The sequence below is a fragment of the Arvicanthis niloticus genome, chromosome 26, assembly GCF_011762505.2.
Source record: "Arvicanthis niloticus isolate mArvNil1 chromosome 26, mArvNil1.pat.X, whole genome shotgun sequence".
NCBI classification, from domain to species: Eukaryota; Metazoa; Chordata; class Mammalia; order Rodentia; family Muridae; genus Arvicanthis; species Arvicanthis niloticus.
Window position 1 is genome coordinate 33,692,359 of NC_133434.1, and position 17,538 is coordinate 33,709,896.

The 17,538-nt window shown below is 40.6% G+C and overlaps 1 long non-coding RNA gene across 1 annotated transcript; it reads right to left on the bottom strand.

Moving 5' to 3' along the window:
* Window positions 1–1,774: 1,774 nt before the first annotated feature.
* LOC143438900 (uncharacterized) lies at window positions 1,775–15,080 on the bottom strand. Its single transcript, XR_013107448.1, has 6 exons — window positions 14,976–15,080; window positions 12,065–12,123; window positions 11,400–11,424; window positions 10,086–10,186; window positions 3,489–3,538; window positions 1,775–1,820 (listed from the first exon to the last, which is right to left on the bottom strand). It is a non-coding gene; the product is annotated as an uncharacterized LOC143438900 (long non-coding RNA).
* Between the last annotated feature and the right edge of the window lie 2,458 nt (window positions 15,081–17,538).

Here is a 17,538-nt window from a genome sequence, read left to right on the forward strand (position 1 = left end):
GTCACTCAATGAGAACCAAATGGACTCTTAAATTCTGTGATAGCTGTTGGTCTTACAAGCTAGATAAATAGCCCTTTTACATATTAAAAATAATCATCCTTTATACATATGATATGCACTACCACGTATGACTATGAATAACTCAAACCAATGAATGCATTTGCACTGTACCATCATTAGTGTTGCTGGGGTTTTCTGTTTCATTATAATGTTTTACAATATATCCTGTACTGTACGCTGTTGATTTTCCATGCCTGAAATGTACAATTTTCATTATAGCTTAAACTGAATTGTAGTCACAAAAAGGGCTAAGTCATCTGAATGGCATTTTAAAAAATCAAAAAAAAAAAAAAAAAAAAAAGTGAGTGTGGTACCAAACATCTTCACCCAGCACTTGGGAATCAAAGGCAAGTTTGAGAACAGTCTACTGAGCTCATCTGTAAAAGAACACAGGCACACAGTTACTGAGCCCCGATTGACAACCTCATGTTGACTGGAGTATTGAATAAACACAAGTTTTATGCTGTGTGGTTCTTTGGGCTCATGACAACAGTACCTTATATATTAAAAACATATCACCAGTAGTTACTGGAATGAGTCATGTCGAAGTGAAAACTAATTATGACATGCATCTAGCATACTTCCCCACATAGTCTCTTATTGTCAGATTCAATGACTAGGGGCAAATGGACTTACTTTTTTTTTAAAAAAATTATGTATATGCATGTGTATCTGTTTGTTGTTAAATGCAGGTATGTGCAGGTGTCCCAGGGAGGCAAGAAAGAGTTAGATTCTGGGAACTGCAGTTATGGGTGGTTGAGAGCTACTTTACCTGGATGTTGACAACTGAAATCAAGTACATTCCAAAGGTATAACACATTCTCAAGTGCTAGGAAAGCCTTCAAGCCTACAAGGTGTCCCTTTTCTGTTATTGGTGTTGTTGTCGGTGGTGGTGGCCACGTTCAGAGAGTGTCTCTTGCCAGGAAGTTCCTGAGACTGAGGAAGACTTTGGATTCCTGGTCTACCCGCGTGCCCTTCTGGAGGGCTAGAATTACAATTCTATGCCATCACCTCAGTTTATATACTGCTGGGGATCAAATCCAGGACTTCTTTTTTAAAAAAAAAACTTCCAGTATACCTGAGGCTCTCTGTGTCTTTCAGTTCTGAAGGACTGCAGCTGGAGTCTTATGCTACTGTCGACCACTGCAGCAGTCGTGACCATGTTTCTGTTCCCCGTAGGTTGGCCTAGCAGGTATATGCTAGGAAGCTACAACTCGATGGAGTGACAGTTGGGTTCATACCTTAGAGTATCACTTTTATACCACATGTGTGAGGACGTATCTTGTGCTACCCCTATACATGGCCAGCTTGACAACTTACCCCTGTGTTCTAATTGGTTCTTCTTGGGTAGGGAATGCTGAGAATTGAATCTACCATACAAGATTGTGGTGATATTTGAACTAATCAATGCAGATAGAATATGAGCTTGGATTATTTTCATTGAAAAAAAAAAACCTGACATTTGAAATAGTGTTAGGTTACTGGCATATCTACTAGGGAAAGGTACCTGTAGACATTCCCTTATGTACACAATTCTAAGCCAACTCAACTGAATGCAGAGCCTGTAGACACGTGCATTTGTTACTTGGGCTGTCAGTAGGTATTTCCAATGAAATGGACAATTGCCGTTACCAGCAGGTTGTTCGTAAAATAGTAGTGCACTATACAAAACCCAAGGAACACTTACACAATTCTTATATAAAATATATTTTAAGAGTCATTATAGGATACATATAGGATCTTCATTTTTCCAACTGGACCTGCAATTTAGAAAAAAAATACATTTAGGCACTGTATCTCAACCTGTTGGTCATGACATCTTTGAAGGATCAAACCACCCTCTTTCACAGGAGATGTATATCAGATATCCTGCATAACAGATATTTACATTACAATTCACAACAGTAGCAAAATTACCGGTATGAAGTAGCAACAAAAATAATTTTATGGTTGGGGATCACCACATGAGGGTATTAAAAGGTCACAGCATTAAGAAGGCTGAGAACCACTAGGCTAAAATTCTGTTTCCATGTCTCTGGTTTCCCTGAGAATTTATGACAATGGTCACAAATGAAAAGAAAGGGACTTCTCATCATGATTCTATGTTAGCCTGCTGTGTGATACTGTCACAGAACACCCAAAGCTGTGCACCATGTGAAGAAAATTAAGTTGTTTTTTTTTTTTTTTTTTACTCTCTTACTGATTCAACCCACATCAAACTGTTGGGAACAAACAAAATAAACTTGTCCTAAGTACTGCCATTTTGTTTTTAATCATAGGGTAAAACTAATTCAAGTTCCCAGGCCCCAGGGGAGCTGGGGACTTGACAATAGCTGACAGCTTCCATTATTCATCTTTCCCTCCCTAAAACAGCATGACTGATTCTGACCAGCTTCCCATAGTCACCTTTTGCTCCCCAAAGCATGACTGTCCCAAAACATAATGATTGTTTCCAACATTATATATCTTTTGTTCCCCAAAGCAGAATGACTGTTCCTAACCACAAAAGAACAGATGGATCTGATCGGAGTGTAAAACCTACACCCTGTATGGGCTGACATAGGACCAACAACCATAAGGAAAGCCCCTATCCCTCAATCCTGACCATGGGAAAAGGTTACTGTAACTTGGCACAGATGTTTGTGGTTTTCAAGCATATAAGCTCTGTAACATTCTGGCTTGGGGGTCTCAGTTCAGCTCCCGAGTCTGTTCTGTGGCCCTGATTGATCAGTAGCTGCTTCTCTACATCAAGTTTCTGTCGTCTGCATTGACCTGGTGTTTGAGCTATTTTATAAGAGGACCCCATAACAAAACAACTCTATCTCTTTGGCCTGTACTAAGTGTTTTCCCAAAGCTACATTGAAACTTGGTGGAGGAATTTTTTATCAATCTGCTCTTGTGAAATAAATCCCTCCTAAGGGGTGCCTCTATGTTCTAATTATCTACCCTAAGCTTCTCGCTTAAAGGTTTCACCACCTTAGTGCCCCTGTGTTGGCTATGGGAAGCTTCCACTATATTTGGGAACCATATTCTATCTGTTTTAACAACTAAAATGATCCCAGAGGAAAAATGACAGGACATAGAAAAATACACAGTTTTTTTAACCTATAATGTTCCCACCACCTTTTGAATAAAAAAAAAAAAATCACATAAGTTTTCATGAAAACAAGCAAAGCAAGTGTTAGAAGAAAGGCCCTCAACATACACTGTGGAATCTGACATGCACGTCTGTGTGCCCTGTTCAATAAGGATGAGCGGATGCAATCCCATTGCCTCTCCTCTCACAGTAAAGCCTGTAATATCTATATTGATCCATATTGTACATGATCAGCTTATCAACTTATTTTATTCAAATGTCATACCCACTAAAACATAACGGGATCGTGAAAGTCACCTTTCGATGTTAGAAAAAGCAAGCGCCATCTTACCTTAAAGACTGATGACTTTGCCTCCTCTTCTTGTAAGGTCTTCATTTGGTCTTCAGAAAACACCAAGAGGACACGATTAACTCTCAACTCTTGGTACCACTTATTAAATACTAAGAGCTTCAGGCTTGATCTGGACAATGGTATATAAACTTAGTTTGTATGGCTAACCTTAAGGGGTATATAGTTCATTAACAAGCATGGTTGGACTGCTGTTGCACTGAAGACAATTGAAGAGCAGAACTTTTCTCTTTTCTATACATTGGAAATCCATCCTAAACATGAAACAGTTCATCTTGGATTGGATAAACACTGGAATAAATGTTAGCTTAAAATGCCAGATTTCTGTCACTTATTCAGACAATTTTGAGGTCAGGAAAACCGACCTACTTTGTAGATGCCTGTCAAATGCATTTTAACCACTGCAGATGGATATATGCAGAGATTATATCCATTATTGAGCATGTAGAATGTTTTATAGAATCACATTTTCTTCTGTATGTGAATACATGATGTATTCACTGTGGGGCAAGCACATGCTATGGGACACGTCTAGAAGACAGGACAATTTTGAATTTTTAAATTTTTTTAGATTTATTTTATGTGTATGAGTATTTTGCCTGTGTGAATGTATGTGCACCACACACATGCTGGGGCACACAGAAGCCAGAAGAGAGAATCAGATCCTCTCGAACTGGAATTGTAGACATTTGTGAAACACCATGTGGATGCTGGGAATTGAACCCGGGTCCTGTAGAACAGTAGTAAATGCTCTCAACGCCTGAGCCATCTCTCCAGCCCTGGTTTTGGACTTTTCCCCTCCCCTTCTATGTAGTATGACTTGCATTCTGAGAATGGTCTACTTCACTAGTCCTAGCACACAAAGGCTTTACCCTCCATGATGTATATTTGATCTAAGGAAAACAAATAGAATATCAGGTTTGATGTAATAATATGGATCTATTCATCCTTCGACATAAATAATGGCTTGTTTCAGAAGATACTACCACTCTCACACTTTAAAAGTGACCTCTACACATCACATTGATTTCTCCCGTTTCCCTTTACTATGTCATCATTTGTAATTCACGGTGTGAAATGGCTGCCTGGGTTCACTCCGGTCAACTCACACTAAGCTGGGGAAGGATGATGATCTAGCACCCATGGACCACTGAGGATAGATAGCATAGTCCCACGTCAGAGTATCTCCAAGGGAGCATCGTGCTAATACTGGAATGCAGTGCTACCCTGGGTGCATATGTGTAACTGTACCATGGTCTGTAACTCACACACGTTCACAATTCTGGGTGAAACTTACACTTCCTTTAAATATCAGTAGAGGGTCTCATATCTTGAAATGGTTTAAAGCCAAGTGTGAAGGGAGACCCACACTCACAGAGCACGGATGTCCCGAGCAGTGAACAGGGCACAGATGTCCCAAGCAGCGAACACGGCACGGATGTCCCGAGCAGTGAACATTAACACTCCCTATCATCTCAAAACCTTTCAATGCACTCTCCACACTGTAAAAATGACGAAATCTGACATTTCTGCACCAATATCTGCCCCAGGCTACGGAAATGTAGACTCCCTAATCACCTGCATTTCCTTAAGTGTCAGAGACCCAGACTTAAACAGAAGATGGCTCTCCTTGAATGGTGGAAGCATCAGTCTGGTGCTGAGAATCAGAGACTACATATCCAATGCCCTCCTTGGCCTTTCACCTCGGAGACCGTGAGCTTGCACACATTCCTCACTGTTTCTCTGGTCACACCAGAAGATGTGCATCAGAAGTACAGAAGGACACATGGCAATGCTGTCCCGAGTGACGTAATGAACATAATGTTGGGCAGATGCTCAGGAAACTTAGTTATTGGCAGACGGTGCTGCTCTAGACCTCACAGCCTAGAATTCTTCCCAGATTTCCAAAGCCCTCAATTACAAATTCACAAGGCACTGAGCTAGGATGAATGCCTACTTATCCAAAATGCACTGGTTTAATTTCTCACAGACCCAGGTTAGACAAAGTTAGCTTAAAAATGTTTTAAATGGGGCTGGAGAGGTGGCTCAGTGCTTAGAAGCACTTAGTCTTGCAGAAGACCAAGGCTCAGTTTGTAACACCCACACAGAGGTTCCCAACTATTTGAAACTCCAGTTCCAGGGCATTTGGCTCCATCTGGCCTCCGTAGGCACAAAGCATGCATGTTGTATACATACTACCATGCAGGCTAAACATTCATGTGGACGGACTAAAAATAAATTAGCAAAAAGACGAAGAAAAACCCTTTAAGCATAAAAACGGTGTGTGTGTTAGCCTGTGGGCACACTAAGTATCCACTACTAAAGCCAAGATGGCATTGCTTTCCAGGATGCTCCAACTGCAGTGTCTCCAATAGATCCATAGAGTCAGATGAAGCCCAGAGCACTGGATAGGTTAATGTTTCATTTTAAGATGACTATGATTATAAGACCTGGAAAACACATCTTCTTATGTTAAGGCCACTGTGACTTGGCCATTGGCCATTGGTCCTTATGTTAGCAACTGAGTTGTCCTCCCTGCCCTCAAAAAAGGACATTAAGAGGAATGAAAACAGGTGTTTGGGGGGAAAGCTTCATCTCATCACATAATGCATGAAATTTTTTTCCATTCTATTTATGCCACTAAAACACAAAGTAGATTTTAAGTCTCCACAGAATCATGTTTGTATCACATAGGTTCATCCTGTCTGACATTCCTACCATCAAAAAGATTCCATCTATGATGTGTGTGGTTTCAACAAAAGGGAACATGTGAAATAAGTAAACTACATGTTAAAGGAGGCACCAAGAGGAGAAAGAAGCAGTTTCTGCTTGGAGTATATTTACTTCCTTTTTAGAAGAGGGATCAGAAAGAGGCAATAATGGAGAAACTGAGTCACTGCGCTTCTCCTATGGTCCAGCTCAGGTGACACAAGATGATCAGTCAGCACATAGCTCCAAACTTACACAACCGCCTTTGCTGCCAGAGGGATTTGAAATGGAGTTTCCCTTTTTTAATGCAGAAAGAAATTGTCTTTTGGGGTGGCTTACTGTGATTTGCTATCTCAGAGGCTCTGGTCTGAATGTGAACTGTCTTCTATAGGCTGTGTTTGAACTCTTGCTCCCAGCTTGTGGTATTGTTTTGGAACTGTTTACTGGTGAACCATTCCTAACAGAAATGAGCTGCAGGGCCAGAACTTGAGGCTTGAGAGCCAAGCCCTTCTTGTGTTCCATGTCTGCTTCCTAAGTACAGACAATGGAAAGAGCTGATCTCTGTACTTGCTGGACAACTTCTATGAATTCCCCCACACTGGGGCATTCAGCCTTCACGGGACCAAGGAACTCCTCTCGCGCCTATGCCCAACAAGGCCATCCTCCCCTACATATACAGCCGGTCCCTCTCTATGTGCTCCCAGGCTGGTGGTTTAGACCCTGGGAGCTCTGGTTGGTTGGTATTGTTGCTCTCCTCATGGGGTCGCAAACCCTTTCAGCTTCTTCAGTCTTCTTTCTAACTCCTCCATTGGGAACTCCATAATCAGTTCAGTGGTTAGCTGTGACGATCTGCCTTTGTATATGCCAGGCTCTGGCAGACCTCTAAGGAGACAGCTATATTAGGCTCCTGTCAGCATGCACTTCCTGGAATTCATATCAGTATCTGCCTTTGGTGACTGAACATGGGATGGATACCTAGGTGGAACAGTCTCCAGACAACCCCTCCCTTCAGTTTCTGTCCCACACTTGTCTCCATATTTGTTCCCATGAGTATTTTGTTACTCCTTCTAAGAAGAACCGAAGCACCCACACTTTGGTCTTCCTTTTTCATGAGAATCATGTGGTCTGTGAGTTGTATCTTGGGTATTGCAAGTTTTGGGCTAATATCCAACTATCAGTGAGTAAATACCATGTGTGTTCTTTTGTGATTGGGTTACCTCACTCAGGATGATATTTTCTAGTTCCATCCATTTGCCTAAGAATTTCACAAATTCATTGTTTTTAATAGCTGAGTACTACTCCATTGTGTAAATGTACCACATTTTCTGTATCCATTTCTCTGTTGAAGGACATCTGGGTTCTTTCCAGCTTCTGGATATTACAAATAAGGCTGCTATGAACATAGTGGAGCAATTAGACAACAAAAGGAAGTCTGTTGGGAGCCGACTTTAGCAGAAAGCGGCTAGATTAACTTTGCAGCCATCTGGAACCATATACCCTGATGAAAGACTTGATTTTCCAAAAACCTATAACAGCTAAAGCACACTCTGATAAATATATTGTTTATCCCACATAGCTTGTTTTGCTGTTTAGTGACCTCAGCTGTATGGTGCACGTGGTAAAATGTTTTCACCTGTGTTCTCCTATTTGTGCTTATAAATACCCAGGATTTCCTTGTAAAGGTGTGGTGTAGTAGTGGAGTAGGGCGGTATAGTGTGTGGTGTAGTGGTGGTGGAGTAGTGGAGTAGAGTAGGAATTGTGTGTGTTGAAGACAGTAAAGGAGACTTGACTACAGATCCTCTGGTTTGTTTTCCATTCTTTGAGTTTCTCCCCCTTCTTCCCCCACTCTCTCTCTCTCTCTTGCTAAACCCCGACCTGTGGACAGAGCGGGCCGCAACAGTTTTGGCCTCCCAAAGTGGGCCAGCTTAGGCCTCAACAGTTTTGGCACCCGAACGTGGGACTAGTGAGGTTCTCAACAGTTTTGGCACCCGAACATGGGACTAGTGCGGACCCAGCAGAAGTCAAAGGGATACAAACAGGAAAGAAAGAAGTCAAAATATCACTATTTTCAGATGATATGACAGTATATTTAAGTGACCCCAAAACCTCCACCAGAGAACTCCTAAACCTGGAAAACAACTTCAGCAAAGTGGCTGAAATCAACTCAAACAAATCAGTAGCCTTCCTCTACTCGAAGGATAAACAGGCTGAGAAAGAAATTAGGGAAATGACACCCTTCACAATAGTCATAAATAATATAAAATACCTTGGTGTGAATCTAACCAAGCAAGTGAAAGATCTGTATAACAAGAACTTCAAGTCTCTGAAGAAAGAAATCGAAGAAGATCTCAGAAGATGGAAAGATTTCCTATGCTCACGGATTGGCAGGATTAATATAGTAAAAATGGACATCTTGCCAAAAGCAATCTACAGATTCAATGCAATCCCCATCAAAATTCCAATTCTTCATAGAGATAGAAAGAGCAATTTGCAAATTCATTTGGAATAATAAAAAACCCAGGATAGCAAAAACTATTCTCAACAATAAAAGAACTTCTGGGGGAATCACCATCCCTGACCTCAAGCTGTACTACAGAGCAATAATGATAAAAACTGCATGGTATTGATACAGAGACAGGCAGAAAGATCAATGGAATAGAATTGAAGACCCAGAAATGAACCCACACACCTATGGTCACTTAATCTTTGACAAAGGAGCTAAAACCATCCAGTGGGAAAAGGACAGCATTTTCCACAAATGGTGCTGGTTCAACTGGAGGTCAGCATGTAGAAGAATGCAAATCAATCCATTCTTCTCTCCTTGTACAAAGCTCAAGTCCAAGTGGATAATGGACCTTCACATAAAACCAGATACAATGAAACTAATAGAAGAGAAAGTGGGGAAGAGCCTCAAATACTTGGGCACAGGGGGAAGGTTCCTGAACAGAACACCAATGGCTTATGGTCTAAGAACAAGAATTGACAAATTAGACTTCATAAAATTTCAAAGCTTCTGTAAGGCAAAGGACCTTATCAATAGGACAAAATGGCAACCAACAAATTGGGAAAAGATCTTTACCAACCCTACATCCGATAGAGGGCTTATATCCAATATATACAAAGAACTCAAGAAATTAGACTCCAGACAACCAAATAATCCTATTAAAAATGGGATACAGAGCTAAACAAAGAATTCTCTCTTTTTCTTTTTTTTTTCTTTTTGTTTTTCGAGACAGGGTTTCTCTGTGTAGCCCTGGCTGTCCTGGAACTCACTCTGTAGACCAGGCTAGCCTCGAACTCAGAAATCCGCCTGCCTCTGCCTCCCAAGTGCTGGGATCAAAGGCGTGCGCCACCACCGCCAGGCAACAAAGAATTCTCAACAGAGGAAACTTGAATGGCCGAGAAGCACCTAAAGAAATGTTCAACATCTTTAATCATCAGGGAAATGCAAATCAATATGCAACTCTGAGATTCCACCTCACACCAGTCAGAATGACTAAGATCAAAAACTCAGGTGATAGCAGATGCTGTCAAGGATGTGGAGAAAGAGGAACACTACTCCATTGTTGGTAGGATTGCAAGCTAATACAACCACTCTGGAAATCAGTCTGGCAGTTCCTCAGAAAATTGGACATAGTATTACCTGAGGACCCAACTATACCACTCCTGGGCATATACCCAGAAGATGCTCCAACATACAAATTCATTCTTAAATATCTCTTTAAGTGCTATGACATAGTTCTCTTGAGCTAGGTAATTTAATATGCACACATTAAAAAGTGCTGCATGGCAGCTTTTTTCCTTTTACATATGGGATACAGTATAATCTATGTAGTGAACAACAAACTCAGTTTTAAATTTCCACCATACCTTCAAAAAAGTGCTGCAGATTTCTTCATTTTGATGTTCTACTGAAACTACAGCGCTGTGTCGCAGCCATTTTTTCTTAAAATTTAGTCTTCTCATCAGAGCTGAAAATGGATTGTATTCACAGAAAAAAGAGTCGGGCTAGCATTAAAAGAGGAGAATGGTCTCACTGTCTTTAAATAGTGTTCTCATCAAGCACACTAGCTTGATTCAGAACAGGACTTCCGGAGGCTAACGCATAAGTGAGTGCACACTTAAAATATGCATTATATGGTCAGTATAGGTAGATGTCAGTCTAAATGGATGAGATGGTGACACAGTACTGATATAACACAGAGTTAACGATGTCAGTCTCTACACTAATAAAGCCTTTCATGATTTCTCACTAGAACCAGCATGGAGAAGAAGCCCAATTATGACAAGGGTGCAGTCTCTCCCGTTGGCAGATAGAGGATCTGATTAAAGGTAGGTTAACTTTTTTCCCTGTTTCTAATTTTACCTTCTGTGCCTGTCTCCCCTTTTTGTCATGCTTTTGTCAGACAGGGACTCTGCACCAGTCGTGGGCTGGCCAGGAAGATTCAGAGGTTACCAATAACCTTGAACCCCCATTTCCACTTTTGGAGTGCTAGGATTACAGGCCTGTGTGCTGTAGATCAAAGGTGGGGCCTCCTACATGGCAGGCAGGCACTGTACCACTGGAGCTCCCTCCAGCACACGTGGCCTTTCTCTGTCATTCACACTTGAGAATGTCTGCACCGTGATGCTTAGATGATACACTGGGCTTATGACCAGTGCAGCACTTATGATAGTGTCTGGGATCTCTGCAGGATTGACTTTCAGAGCATCTAGAGTGGATCCCGTTTATGTATAGAATGTGGATCTTGGCCTGGATGTGGGGCACTTACCTCTTTGTCTTGGCTGACTATTCTGTGGAGGAGTTCACAGAGATAAACAAACCCCAAACATAACTGTGATGAGGTCTGAACTAATTAATGTGAAGACTGTGCACTCTGATATTTCATCAAATGAACACTGGAATCAGGGGTGAGTATATGGTATATCTGTTTAGGAGAAACAGATATAGACATATCCTGATGTACAAAATCTCACAGCCAACAAAATGATCATAACTGAATGTTTGCATGCTACACAAAGGGCCAGGATTTGTTACTTGAGGGTCTGTTTTGGTTTTTAAGATAAAGTCCCAATCATCAGTAGGTGGCTCAGATCACAGTGATGCATCTGAGAAAAGACAAGCAGGAGTCACACAATTCTTATCCCAAAAATATCTTAAGAAACCCAACCCATGATACGTACAAGTTCTTCTCATCCCTGATGCCACCTACAATTTAGAGAAAAGAAACACTCTTAGGCCCAGACTATGGTAAGCATCTGGCCTTGTCTTTGTTGGGTGGATATCCTATTCTTTGGCACTAATATCCACTCTGGATACTAGACAAGTGTGATGGCTGTATGGTTCTGGGAGAGCATAATTCTGAGGTCATCAGGCGGAACAGACAGATGGAGAAGGAGGACAGGCTGAGAGGAGCAGCAGAAAGAGCTGAGGGAGCTTCTTCTGTAACAAGAAGCAGAATGCCCAGGGAGTTGAGGTGGGCTGGGAGGGAGGGGGGCTTCTGTTAGGCTGCAGCAAGATTAATCCTGAAGAGATCAGAACACAGGACAGGTGGGATATTGAAAATTGCCCGAGTCTCAGCTCAGTGTGCCCAATGGGGTCCCTTGGAATAAAGTGCAAGTAGGCAGCTGACACAGTGGTGTGGTATCTGAAACTGACATTTAGTATGTGGGTCAGGGATGACTTGGTACCATTTCATCCCTGTCTCTTCCTAAGTGAACACCCTAATATCTATAGTGTCCATGAATTTTTTTTTACTATTTTTTATTATTTAAATATGGTATCAATTAGAAATAACAGATTGATGAACATAGCCTTTCTATCTTAAGAAATGGGGTGATCATCTTACCTTAGGTGGTTTTGCCTCCTCGTCTTCTGAGGCCTTTTTCGGGAAGCCAACTGGAAGAACTAGGAAGACACGAAATAACAGTCAGAACATGGTACTGCTTGAATTACCCAGAGCTCTTTGCTTCAGAATGGATGTAGCTGATTAGCAGATATGACTGGTGTAGTACTGGACCACTGTACGTGATGGGAAAAGGACTGAGTGTAGACTAGAAGAAAAGTGAGGGACAGTGCTTTGACCTTCTAAGTAATGGAAAGCTAAAGCAATGTAAAGCAATCAGTCCATCGTCAACGGGGAAAGACACTAAAGTAAGTTGTATGCTTAAACAAGAACTCCACCATTTTCAGGCCACCCTAAGACCAAGAGAACTGGTACTGTTTTCTATTTATCTTTCAACTCATTTCAGTGTCCACAAACTCACACTCATATGCACACACACGCATGCATGCAAACACATATACACATCTCACTTAATCTGTATTTATCACAGCATATGGGAATTTAAATCTGATAGTGTACATGTTGTCATAGGTAAGTCGATTTAGTAGCAGGCACAAGATAATATATTCATACACTCATCTTTTCATGCATAATAAGAGATTATTGAATAGTGGAAGGGGCTGGAATTCGTAAACAGAATCTATGATATGTCGTTTTATTCTTCTCTGATCTTCTTTTGCTATGCCATCTAGTTGTATGCATTATGTTTGTAGATGCTCAGTGTCTGACCAAGAAACCCACTGAGATGATTTAGAATGGGGATCTGGACCTTACTGGCCACCAGAATTACTTAACCCAACTCTACATCAGAAATGCCAGAGAGCTGATACAATGTGTTAGCACTGGAGTGGTAGTATGTTCTTATGTGTCACTGTCATGAGCTGTGTATTCATATAGTGTCAGCTTCTGTTATCACTAAGGACATCCAATCCTGACTGACTTTAGGACAGATGTGTGGGCTGATCTGGGACTTCCAAAATGTGGATGCCCCCAACCCCTAGTGTTTGTGAACGAACCAAAACCATGCATTCTATGTGCTTTGCACATAACGAACGTGATTAACTTTGACATTCATGCTACAATACCTGCCCCTGGTGTTTGTGAGCATGGTATCCACCTCATGTGGTGGATATTGTATAGATTTCTCAAGGCTTTTAGAAATCAAGACAATTGCACAAATGATAGACCATCTTCTATGGTGACTAGAGACCTCACAGCTGAATGATGAGCCAGGTCAACAGTTCAGAGTATCAGCATCAGGACCACAATCTAGGCTTCATCTTGGCTCTTCCACCAAAGAATAGAAGAGTTTGGGTACTTTCATCACTGTCTGTCTTTGAGTCCAGCCCTGGGATGTGCTCACAGAGTAGACAAGGACGTGTGTGTCTGTGCTATTGGTGTGTGAGTTAATGAACACGGGGCATATGTTGTAAATGCTCAGGAAGGTGATTTGTGGGGAAAATGTACTGCCCAAGTCCTCCCAGCTTAGTCTAAGTCAGACCTTGGATTCCAAACTTCTAAGCCATTGTTCTTCTATGACATATGTCTGCTTGGAATGGAAGCGGCCATTTTCATTTTATCCAGACTCAGGATAGACAGAGTCAGTTAAACGTCTAACAGGAATGCCTGAGGACACACTCTGTGCCCACTTATAAAGTAAGATCAGTGTTGTTCTCTTCAATCTTCCAGATGTCTGACTGTGATCAGTGAACTTGTTTTCAATGACATAAAGCCCAGAATAGCACGTGGATGAACATTCTACAATAAGACCTCTAGTATTGTAAGCAATGGAAAGCCCCTACCTTACATTATTAATGCCTCACAAATATGAGGGCCTCTACATTTTACTATTAGAACAAAAATGGAAAGCCTATAGTTCAACTTTTTGAAAGAGCTCAAAAATGAAGGATCAGGAGAGCTAAGCCACATAACACATAAAAACATGTTTAGCCAATAACATCTTTTCAATGTTACAAATCTAAAGACTTGTTTCGTCTGTAGTTTGAATTGGTCATCACGGGGCACATGTACATTGTTAACTCACCGCTGGATATAAACCAATATTAAATACATATGTTCTTGTTCATCAGCCTTTTTAAAAAAAAAAAAAAAAGATTTATTTATACAAGGATACTGTAGCTGTCTTCAAACACAACAGAAGCCAGCACTGGATCTTATTCTAGATGGTTGTGAGCCACCATGTGGTTGCTGGGAATTGAACTCAGGACTTCTGGAAGAGCAGTCCATGCTCTTAACCTCTGAGCCATCTCTCCAGCCCTCATCAGTCTTGATGACTGATCCCATTCTCATTTTTTACATGCTGAAACAGTGACTTCTTATTGGAAAAAGTAGTTTCCATTCTTGAAAAATGCTTACCTCCCAAGGGCAGTGGGATGGAAAATGAACTACAATTGAGCTTTCTAGGGATTCACATAACATAAAAATGTTTTTCAGTTTAAATAAAGAAAATACGAATCCCTGTGAACCTTGACAAAAATGAAAAACACATGTCCATAACTCCCTGAATTTACACATCTTACAGAGAAAAAGACTGTGTTAAAAAATAAAGATATAGATACATAACTATGAAAAATACCTCAAAACATTAACATTTTGGATTCCCTCCAGATTTACGTGATATATTTCAATACATATAACCTAAATCATAACATACAGTAGCTGGGTATTGTGGCATATGTCTTTATTCCCACAGTTACTATAAATATTGTCTCAAATATATGTATGCTATAAAATTGCTGTAAATATACCAATGAATATCTATGGAAAAACTTGATGAATCAAATCTATAAAGCATAATCAAAATTGTATATATTAAAGGGAAAATTAGTTGAACAAAAATATGTTGAGAAATGACCAGTCCAGTTGAGGGATGGCATTCAAAGGTGAGTATTACCTTTGTAGGAGCAGCTGCTGCCCATTGTGAAATCTCTATCAAACCAAAATATACGAGTCTGCACTATCCCAAGTGTATGCTGAGCAGTCTCACACCACACTGAAATTCAGAACTGAAGCATCATAATATGATCACATAACCATAGCAACACTATGTCACAGAACTTTCAGAAGGAATTCACAAGCCGTACTCTGACATCCAGCATTTGCTAGGTCATTGAGTCATCAGTTGGCTTAGCTGCTAAGAGCACTTTGCTGTATAAGCCTGTGACTCAAGTTTGGTCTGTTGACTCTATGGTGGAAGGAGAGGACCAGTTCCCCAAACTGCCCTCTCACCTCCATCCATGTACCATGACACACATGAGACACACTAATATACACACTAAGCATGCACCCAATAGTGATTTTTAAAAGAATAGGTTATTCTAAGTTATATCATATGCACAATATCCTTTCCCTGAGGATATACTATCAGAGTACATATTTTGTTCCATCTGTTATTATGATGCTCCATGACTAAATTCCTGACTTCACCGAAAAATTTTCTATCACTGTATATTTAAACAATGGGCTACTTTCACTAAGAAAATAACAGGAAATTGGTTTTATGAGACCATTCTCCTTGGACCTAAGCATAATTTTACTAAATATAAAATTTAAGATAACCTTCAATATGAAGCTATATCTATAAAGTCTCATCAATATGGCTGCCTAGATATGAACTCAATAAGGATGACACTAACAGACATGCCAGAGTGGATGGGGGAAAGTCCACATGCCCTTAGCCCTGCATGAAGAATGACATGCAACTAAGGAAAGCTTACAAGAGAAATAGTCTTCTGCAGGGACAAGTATGCCCATTAGGTATCCAATAGCAAGTGGTCATCCCTGAAAATATATGCATACAAAAAAATTATACAGACTAATATGCAGGTTGTATTTAGGATTATATTGTATATACGTATTTATATGCATATAACAGAGGTTAATTTTTGAAAGAAGCTGTGAATTTCAAAAAGAACAAGGTGGGGCAAACAAGGGTTTGGAGGGAGAAATGGTGCAATTATAATATAATCTCAAAAATTAAAAACAACTCAATTTCAGAAAGCAAAGAAGAAGAGAGACTCCCTAATTTACTTTATGAAGCTACTAGGACTGCTATACTGAAAACAGTACAGTGAGCTTACAAAATAATGGCGGTGCCATTCTGCTCTTCCCCAACCTATCCAGATACTGCACCCTCCCTCGCTCTGGCCTAAGAACAGGAACAGGCCTCATTCCTGTGGAGATGGTCTGCCCGTAGTCACACTGTGATTCTTAGGGCTACACATGGGACCTCTGCTTCACAGGGAGCTATGTGGACGTTCACTCATGGTGAGGAGACAAGAAAGATCCCTACTGTTCATGCAACATTACCCATAGATGCAGAGAGAAACTGCTCTGTAAAAAAAAAATACGTGAAGTCCAAAAGTAAAAAATAAACAAGCAGCTCCTGAAGTGGAAATTTCTGGTTTCTTTGGAGACTCAGTAGAGTGATGTGATGTTTTTCTGGAAACTGTCTTATGAGGGGATGTTTTTGCTGAAGCAGACATGTGGGAGGATGTTTTACTGAGAACAGACAAGTGGTGTTTTTCTGGAAGGTGTCTGGAAAGAGGGCATGTGATGTTTGGAAAAGGTATAAATATAACCCAACAGATAGTGGATGACACTGTATGGCATTGGTTCACCTTGCCACTCTGCTGGTCATCATTGGGGTTTGCTGACACTGGTCTTTGTTGATAATACTTTGTGGTATTGGTTTGCCTTGCCACTCTTTGCTGGTCATTGTTTGTTGTGACTTCATAGAGAAAAATGTCACCAAAGAATTTCTGGTGGTAGTCTGTGGACTTGGGCAGATTGGCAGAGCCTTGTGGTTTCCTCTGGATTGAACTGTCATTGTTGATTCATGGATGATGTTTGTGAGTGGATCAAGCTACTGCTGCTGATTCGTGTGAACTGAACTGCTGACATCCTGCCAATGCAGACTGGATTCACTTTAAACAACTATTTCTAAACAGGCCCACATCCTCCTTTGCCCTATTCACCTTTCCTTTCCACTACCTCTGGTAGGTGGTGGGCTAAAAGGGTGGTTAAAGAGTTTAAGAACCCTTATTAAAAGTAGGTTTTGAAAAAATATAAGCCTACAAGCTCCCCCAAAATGAGTTTTCCTATGTGAGATGCTGTTGAGAACTTCTGGTGCCACTTTTGGGAATTTGGCATTTGTCACTGGGCTCAGACAAGGAAGTAGGCTCAGGTAAGAATATCAGAAACAGTGACCATGGGGCTTTGTTTATTACTTTGTTGAATTATTATATGATCTCGTTGCTTACTACTTTACTTAATTACTATCTTATATGATCTTTTTGCTTACTACTTTGCTTAATTACTTTCTCGTGTGATCTTCATGATTACTACTCCTCTTGATTACTTTGTCTTTGATCTAAGAACTGACCATGTCTTGTTTTTGCTGTTTTTGGCTATACCTAGAATGATATAAAAGCAGGCTGGAGAGAAATAAAGCTGCT